The sequence below is a fragment of the Symphalangus syndactylus genome, chromosome X (assembly GCF_028878055.3).
Source record: "Symphalangus syndactylus isolate Jambi chromosome X, NHGRI_mSymSyn1-v2.1_pri, whole genome shotgun sequence".
In the NCBI taxonomy this organism is placed as follows: domain Eukaryota; kingdom Metazoa; phylum Chordata; class Mammalia; order Primates; family Hylobatidae; genus Symphalangus; species Symphalangus syndactylus.
Genome location: NC_072447.2, coordinates 152558908 through 152568214, shown reverse-complemented (window position 1 = coordinate 152568214; position 9307 = coordinate 152558908).

The following is a 9307-nucleotide window of genomic DNA, read 5'->3' as shown; positions in this document are numbered from 1 at the left end:
GCACAAGGGGGCCAAACTTGCCCTTTTATAACATACTCACTCCTATTCAACAGCATTAATCCACTCATGTGGGCAGAGCCCTGTGGATCGAATCACCTCTCAAAGGTTATACTTTCTAAATATTGTCACAATGGCAATCAAATTTCAACATGAAAAGTTTTGAAGGGGACAAACAACATTCAAACCATAGTGCACGCGTGCATGCGTGCGTGGGTGTGTGTGTGTGTCTGTGTATGCAGAGAGAGAGAGAGAGGGAGAGAGAGATTTTAAGGAACTAGTTCACATGATTGTGGGAGATGGTAAGTCTACACATGCAGACAGGCTAGTAACCCGGGTAAGAAGTGATGTTACAGTCTGGAATCCAAAATTTGCATGGCTGGTCAAGCAGCCTAGAAACTCAGGCAGGGTTTCTATGTTATGGTCTTGAGGCCAAATGTTTTCTTCTTTGGGAAACCACAATTTTTTTTTTTTTTAATCTCAAAGCTTTCAATGAATTGGATGAAGCCCACCCACATTATGGAGGGTAATGCTTTACTCAAAGTTTACTGATTTAAATGTTAATCTCATCTAAAAAAATCCCTAAACAGCAATATCTAGACTAGTATTTGACCAAACAACTGGGCACCATAAGCTAGTCAAGTTGACATATAAAATTCACCATTATTAGTGTCCAAATATGGTCTGCCTTTGCTGCTCATCTAGGCCATTTACTCTTCTCCTTTGAACTGGGTTTACCTTGGACTAGCTGATACTGGCTTTGTACCCTTTGCCTGGTCCCTAAATCCTGTCATACCTTATAAGAATAGTCCCACACATTCGGTCTGCTCTTCTTCTACCCTTTAACTGCTTCCAGAATAACTTGAGTCTAAGCTACTAGACAAGCAACAGCAGGCACCAAACAAAAAGAAGCAAGTAGTAGCCCCTGTACTCTAGCTCAGGAAATTCCTCTCCACTCAGGAAATTCCTCTCCTTCAAACTTCCTCATGCATTAGCTCTGCTGGCCCCAAAGTACTTGGCTTTGTGTACTGTCTCGCTGGTCTCATCTAGCTCCATGTCAAGCTGTTTGCCTTCACTCTGACCTCAGGATGTTGATCCAAATCTTCCCTGTCCACCAATACTGGAACAGAAGTCCCATGTCTGTAAACTCCATCCATCTGGGAAGGAAGACTAGATAACCTGTGTGATTCATTACAGTTCTTAAAACACTTTCACATCCACTACCCACTAACCGGTATTCCTTGAGATTGCCTGAAAGCTTATAAAGATATCATCCACAAAGCCTCACTTGACATATAAGAAAATTGAGGTTCAAAAAGTGTAAGTCCTCAATGCAAGGACATGTAGCTAGCCAATACACGTGACCCTGCTATGGAGCTGAAGCTCTGGGTCATTTCATTAAACCAGAAGCACCTTGGCAAGGAGCTGAATACTGCTAGACTAAGTACTACTACTACTAACAATGCTACCTTAGATTCATATGCAACTTAGCTTCCAAAATGATCACAAAGGATTTCTCACCTTTCACCTAATTTTCTCAGGGTGGCTCAAAAATTCCCAACAGCATCCCTCTACCTACTGTAGGCTACAAAGACACAAAAATTCTCCTTCATCATCCATTTCAAAATATTAACCTGAATTTAGCCTACAAGGTCATCAAAAGCAAAGTTTTACAAGGTTGTTCATTAACTGGTGCATAGTGACTGAGAAACTAGACACAGTAGCTTTCATCTCAAGGGATGGGCCCACAAACCTGGCCCAGGCAGGGCGACCTGGCCCAAGGACTGCCCATATAGTCTTTGTAAGTTATAACTGAAACTTGGCTGGGATTAGAAATAGACCAGCCTGGGGAAATCTAAAACATAGAGACTAGGCAGGCCCGTGATGGCTTTGAGGTTAGGGTCTCCAATAAGAGATGAGAAGTAGAGACTAATGATCTGTGTTGTGTAGGCCCAGACATGAGTTAGAGGGCAATGTCCCCACAGAGCAGATAAAGCACACCTTAAGAGGGTCTGGTAATAAGCAGCAGGCAGAGGTCCAGGCAAGGCAGGCCAGCAGCCTCACTAAGCAACAAAAGGCTATGCTGGCTAGTAGGCTATGAGGCATTGTGGAGTCTTGAAAACAAGCCTTAGACAAGTATCTCCATGGACAGGCAGATGAGTGATCCAGAGAATTCTGGCAGTGGACAAGCCCAGACCCCAGGAAGACTGAAAAGGGCAACAGAATTTCAGTCCTCAGTGGAAAAAGACACCAAGTACAAAGCCAAGGTAGGGACCAGGCTCTCTAATAATTAAAGAAAGTAGGTAGTAGACAGATAATGAGCTCCTGGATATGGAAGAGAAGGCAAGGTGTGCCAGTCACAGGAAGGTGGCAATAATCTATTTATTAGGACTGAGGGGAAGAATCCAAGAACAACTTGCAGCCATACTGCATCCATGACCTGCTTTTATGACTCTGGATCCTTCAGATCTCTCTTGACTACAAGGTAGGGCCTCAGAGCCTTGCTATGTAGAGTGGAGTAAGGTGCAGGGCCTCATTCTGGGAGTCACATAGGCCCAGTTGTGGAGAAACGAGGACTGAAGGAGCATGAAGCCAACAGGCCCATTATAGGGTTTGTTGAGTGGAGAAAACACTTTCCCATCCAGAGAAAAGCCTGTGGGGGAAACCACAGTTCTCTTTACATGTCACCCACCACTCTGATCCAGGGATCCTGGGATGTGGGTCTCTCTTTCTTATTTCACAGGATGTCAGTAAGTACCGCCCAGAGCCACAGCCGCAGGAAATAGAACCCTAACTATTCCAGAATCCTAGAATTGGAAGGCAGAAGAGTTCAACACCTGGCATTTAAAAAATGGGGAACCTGAGGTCTGCCCAAGATCACCTAATAATTTAATCATAGAGGCTGAGACTTAGGTTTCCTGACTCCTAGCCTGAGGTTCTTTCCACTAAACCCCAAAGATGAATATTCTGACACCCACATGCATCTGAAGATGGCTTTATGACAGCCCCAATTTCCATCTATGCCTTGGACAATCAAGCTGATTTATCTCATTTGGTTTCAAAAAACACATTTATAGATATAGATCAAGTAGGGGAGACTTCAGCAACCACCATATATAATAAATTAACTTTCTGTCTAAAGCCTGACTTACTTTGTCATTTGAGAAATAATGGAAATACCTACAATATGAACCCCTCCACAAAGCGTGATATATTTAGCAACTTTCAGTAGCATGTTAATTTCAAAATTCCAATATTTCCCCGTTGCTATAGCTATGGCATCTGGTTAAATCAGAGTTCAGCAGCTGTGGGCAATGCTAATACCGATTCCAGCCAACTTTTTGCTTTGTTTCTAATGCAGGATGAGGAAAATGAGAGCAAAACAGTCACATTCTCTCCCACTCCCTCCAAGGAGCAAAACCCTTTAACTAGTCTGAGTTAGACAACATATTTTTTTTTTTTTTTTTTTTTTTTTTGAGACGGAGTCTCGCTCTGTCGCCCAGGCTGGAGTACAGTGGCGCAATCTCGGCTCACTGCAAGCTCCGCCTCCCGGGTTCACGCCATTCTCCTGCCTCAGCCTCTCCGAGTAGCTGGGACTACAGGCGCCCGCCACCACGCCCGGCTAATTTTTTTGTATTTTTAGTAGAGACGGGGTTTCACCGTGGTCTCGATCTCCTGACCTCGTGATCCGCCCGCCTCGGCCTCCCAAAGTGCTGGGATTACAAGCGTGAGCCACCGTGCCCGGCTAGACAACATATTAATTCTCCATCTGGCACCAATACAACTGGAGCCCTAAGTCCCAAAGTGTTGAATTGATGATGCAAGTAACTCCAGATCTATAACTGGGAGTTACATGTTCAGGATGTGCTAATATGTGAAAGCTGTGATCTGCTCATCCAGAGAATCTTGCTGCCTCGTATAGCTGCATGCTTTTGTCAATTCCTTTTACAAACATACCATTTGAGGATTCCTGGACAGGAAAAAAATAAGGGCTTTCAAATAGAGTCATCACTTTGGGCTACATAGCTCACAGCTTTCCATTTTGAGCTACTATTATTTAAGGGCTTCTTTTACTCAATTTTCAAGAGAAGTTATCTTAGGCAGGTTTCTTAGGTCTACACACTGGGTCCATTAGTGGGCTCTAACCTGTCTACACAGCCCTCTATTTCCTTAACTCTAAAGAGTGACCTGGTCTCTAAATGTTATTCCAAACATTTATGGGCCATCATAAATACACATGACAGAGTATTTCCAAAGTTGTGACAATAAAATCAATACAGTATAAATTATGGCATAGATATGTGATGGCATGCTATCTTATAGGACTGGAAAGTAGGGCTGAGCCCATTTTTAAAAAGGCATTTAGCAGGTTTTCTATAATCCTTTCTCTCAAATGTTAATTTTGTCTTCAAATTTTCAAAGTTTTGTTGGCACAGATTTTCTAGAAAATGGGGTCTAGAAAATAGGGTCTATACCTGAATTTAAATAGAATGACCCAAGTCTGACAAAACCAGACTTGGGTCATTCTCAAATAAGGCCAACGGCTCATCTCAATCAGTTTAATTTCTACCTGAGAACCCTCAGCTTGAGAAGGACCTAGACTCATAGGAGGTCTGCTACTGAAATCTTTTGGGGGGCTACATAAATGGGAAATCTAGACATTGGGATTGTCCTTGTTTTTCAAATTAAAAATATCTACGAAGTGCCTGCAGGGTGAATACCTTGTCTGTCTCCAATATCCTGGAATCCTAGCAACAGCTCCCCATTTCCACTTTAAAGTGCATTTCCAATGTACACGTGAAGACCCATGTACATTGCATACACGTCCGGAGGAATTCAGGGATTTTGAGTTTCTGTTTAGAATGATGTTGCCATAACATGATTATATGACATCAGGGTTTTATCACACAATAACATGCATTATTGGCCAGTATTTCCTTTCCTATTCCCAAATGTCTTATCAATACTCCCTTGTGGCCGGGCACGGTGGCTCACGCCTGTAATCCCAGCACTTTGGGAGGCCGAGGCGGGCGGATCATGAGGTCAGGAGATCGAGACCATCCTGGCTAACACAGTGAAACCCCGTCTCTACTAAAAATACAAAAAATTAGCCAGGTGAGGTGGCGGGCGCCTGTAGTCCCAGCTACTCGGGAGGCTGAGGCAGGAGAATGGCGTGAACCCCGGGGGGCGGAGCCTGCAGTGAGCCGAGATCGCGCCACTGCACTCCAGCCTTGGCGACAGCGAAACTCTGTCTCAAAAAAAAAAAAAAAATACTCCCTGTGGTATCCATGTTATTAGACACTCATTGTACGAATTCCTCACAGTAATGGGGACTTACCCTCACTGATGCTCACGTTAATTCAAAACTCAAAAAGACACAAACTGCTAAGTTTTTGGTGAATAAGGCAAGGATGCTTTGGAGATCAGTCCAAGAATCTTAGGAGCATTCTTATGTAACTCTGTAACTTTTGAAATATATTTTGGAGTGAAATACAATTGGTTAACAGTGACTGGAGAGAAGGTGATAAAAGGATATCCTTTACTATCTGGCTGTTGCTTGTGTCCCAAGTTAAGAAAACACATACAGAAAAGCACTGAATTGGAAATCAAAAGACATGGATTAATTAGTATTTGCTCTGCCAATGTAGCTGTGAGACATTGTGCATGTCTCTTGGCCTCTTCAAATCTCAGTCTCCCCACCTAAAAAATGATGGAGTTTCATTAGCTGATTGCTAAAGTACTTTCCTATTGCAGAGTCTATGGTTTCCTAACATCTTCATTCTGCAGATCATGGTGAGGGTTATCCCTAGTTTTCTGATGTCCATGCTCATGGCCTCACTATTAGCCGAACTGATTAAAGGCATAAGCTTCTGAAATTGTATGACCAGACTTGCCTTTACTATCTCATTCTCAAATACTTCCATATTTGATTCCTTTCCAAGATTCTTTTAATTTGTGGTTATCTCATTGAACTTACTTAGGCCAAAAGCAAGACATAAGAGAAGCAACTGACACATTTTACTCCATAGGTGAGGGTTTTGTGCCCACACAGATGATGGATGGGTGGGAAACAATGTCATCTGATGACCACTGAAGGAATTTTAAATGCTTACTCTAGACAGGAGTACTTGAAAACTGCTTTTACATATATAAAGAGCTTTCATACTTGCAAAGAATTTGGTGTGGCTGTGTAGCCCCAAGAAGTTTAATCTAGGAACAAGCAGTAGAAAATACTAGTTAATAGATTTTGGTATGGCCTAAAGAAAAGCTTTCTAATAGGGCAGCCTGATGAAATAAGCTGCCTTGAGATATAACGAGCACTCTGTCAGTGGAGGTACTCAAACCATAGGCTAGACAACCACTTGGTAGTGATGCAGCCAAAGGTACTTAGCCTACTCTGCTAGCTCATATTTGAGGCCCCTTCAAACTCTAAAACTTTATGGGCCAATTTACTCCCTCACTCCCTTTTCTCACCTTCCCAGATAAAACTGCTCCCTTATCTGTGTGATGCTCTCATATTCTAAATACTTTGACACATTGTATTCTGTGGTGATGTGTTAGGTGACTTGTGCATGTAGCCACATCTAAAAACACAGAATGCAAATGTGCCCTAAATGAATTCCCAACCTACAAGGTTTAATCGTCAACATGGCATTGCTGGGTTTGTAAACTGTTTAGCTTCTTTAATAATATTTCTTTATGCTTTGGTCACAATTCAATTTTTAGATGCCTAGGATGGAAAGGTTTTATTATTATGACTTTTTCTTAGAATCTTAAAACATTAGTTGCCACAGCATCCTGAGGAAAAAGATGCTGCTGTGAAGAAAAATGCAAATCACTTGCTTGTGGAATATAGTGAGTCAGTAGCAGATGAACAGGCATAATTTAATTTTACAGGGCTAGAAAATATGGAATGGAAATAGAAACTAGAAATGCTTTACTCTTCCTAAATGATGATTTCTACTTCTCCCTGTCCCAGATTAAGGTCTTACCAAGTCAGAGTGGCAGTATGAGAGCAGGTGAGCAGTAGAAAATAGTGAAGCCAAGACAGGTTAGCAGAGAGGGTTGGCTCCAAATAAATGAGCTATTGTAGGAGCTGAAGATGAGCAAAAGATCACACAAACTGGTGGGCAGAGCCAGATGGGAGGCTTTAAGACCATACAGATATCTATACAGTGCTTACGTTTGCACAGACTCACTATGGAAGGATCTGATAGAAGGTAATCATAGCAGGTGCCTCTGGAGGAGGGAACTAAGGAACATAGGATTAGTTAGGACAGGCAGGCCTTACATTCCACTGAATATACTTCTGTTTTATTTGCATTTTTATCATGTAGGTCTTACCTTAACAAAAAAAAAGAACCTATCAAAAGAAGACAAGTTAGTAACTGTGAAGAGTGAAAATGTTGAAGGAACAGCACAAGATGCTCAACAGCCAGAAAATAAGCAAGACTGTCCTGACCTAAGCAAACAAGACAGGCCAGAGAACAAAGTAAGGCCCTTGATCTTGACCCTGACCCTGAGAGCAGTGCTGTCCAAATCACAGGTACCTGTATTAGTTTGCTTCTCGCCTTGCTGTGAATTAGTCCTGAGCAAACCTGATCTAGACACCCACAGATATAAATGATAATACCTGGCTGGGTAGAAGGTGAGGTAGGGAGGGGAGGGGGTTTTCTTGGTAGAGGGACTGCTTTGATAATCAGGTTTCTTAGTGCACATTAAGCATGTGTTCTTATAAGAGATTTGATGAAATTTTCTAAAACCTATAAAATGATAGGCGTTTAAAGAGTGATGGTCACTTATATCCCAAATGATAACTCTACCTTACTTTGGTGACAGACATAATATTCATATATATTGAATCAGATTCACTTATCACCTTGAAAATGCAAAACCCAAACTTGAACAGGCTTGTATTCAGGCTTGAACGAAATGTTAAAAGTCATAAAGTTCAATCTCATCGGATGTTTAAACCCCCTCTATGGCTTCCCTGCCAGGTAAGTGGTCAGTTCACTACTTGAACTCTTCCAGTGACAAGGAACTCACTACCAAATGAACTAGCCCACCAAAGTCTTGGATAGCATAGTCATTAGAAAGTTTTCCCTTGTGTTGAGCCAATAATCTGACTTGCAGGCATTTCAATCCGTTAGTGCTGATTCTGTTCTCAGGAGATTACAGAACCAGACTGTTCTTTGCCCTACGTGTCAACCCTTCAAATCTTTGCGAGTTGCTATAATGGTCCCCAGACTCCTCTCATAATATTAAAGTAAATTGTCTACAGTTATTTCCACTGTTCTCTATACAACCAGGTTACAAAGTCATCCACATCCTGGTAACTTTCTGAATGGACTCTCATTTGTCTAGGTGCCTTGTATGACAGGAACACAAGTAAAAAGTAAACAGAGCAGGTGTGTGCAGGTGTGGACCACTGCTTCTTGTACTCTAGGCACTAGCCTTCAATAAGGTGGTTTGAAGTCACATCAGTCTTTTGGAGCAGCAACATCAACCTGTTAGGTACTGGTGGTCTTTCTATCAATTGAAACCCTGAAGGCTTCTTCCTACCTGGTGCTATTACAGCAGATCACTCTTGTGTGGTTCATTGGGGTTTGAAACCCACATTTCCCTGTTACATTTTATCCTCTTGGTTTTGGTTTACTGTTACTTTCTGACAGCCAATGACTGTGTGAGCCGATGCCTTCACTTGGCTGCCCAGCTCCCCCATCTGTGAATCTCCTCACAGGCCATCAGTGGTCTCTCCATGTCACTCTTGACAGTGCTGAACAGGTCAGAGGAAGGGATGGTGCGCTGAGCAACAGCACCAGCAGCCTCTCTCTGAGGACATTAGTCTAGCCATCAGCATCTGTCACTGTAGGTTCAAAAAGGGCACATTTCTCTACCTTTTCCTTAATAGATGAGAAAAGCCTTTGAATTTTAGAAATCTTCTTTGCAAATACAAGGTACTCATATTCTTTTAACTCATATTTTTTACTTTTCTCCAAGGACATAATAATCCTTGCAAACATTTGCTTATTTTATACTTGTCTGAAGAAAGTAAACAATCTTTTAGTGTAAGGTGGAGCCATTTCTTCATACATAAATATTTACTGAGTGTCTCCCTATGTACCAGGCACCAGTCTAGGAGCTGAAGATAAACAATGAAGAAAAGCAACATTCCCTGCCCTCCTGGCATGTACACTGTAGCAGGCCTCAGGGTCCAGATGAATGTTCTTGATATACCAAGAATATGCTAATGAGTTAATGTTTCTCTTCTAAGTGCAGTCTAAACAAACAATTCGGTCCCTCCTGAAAG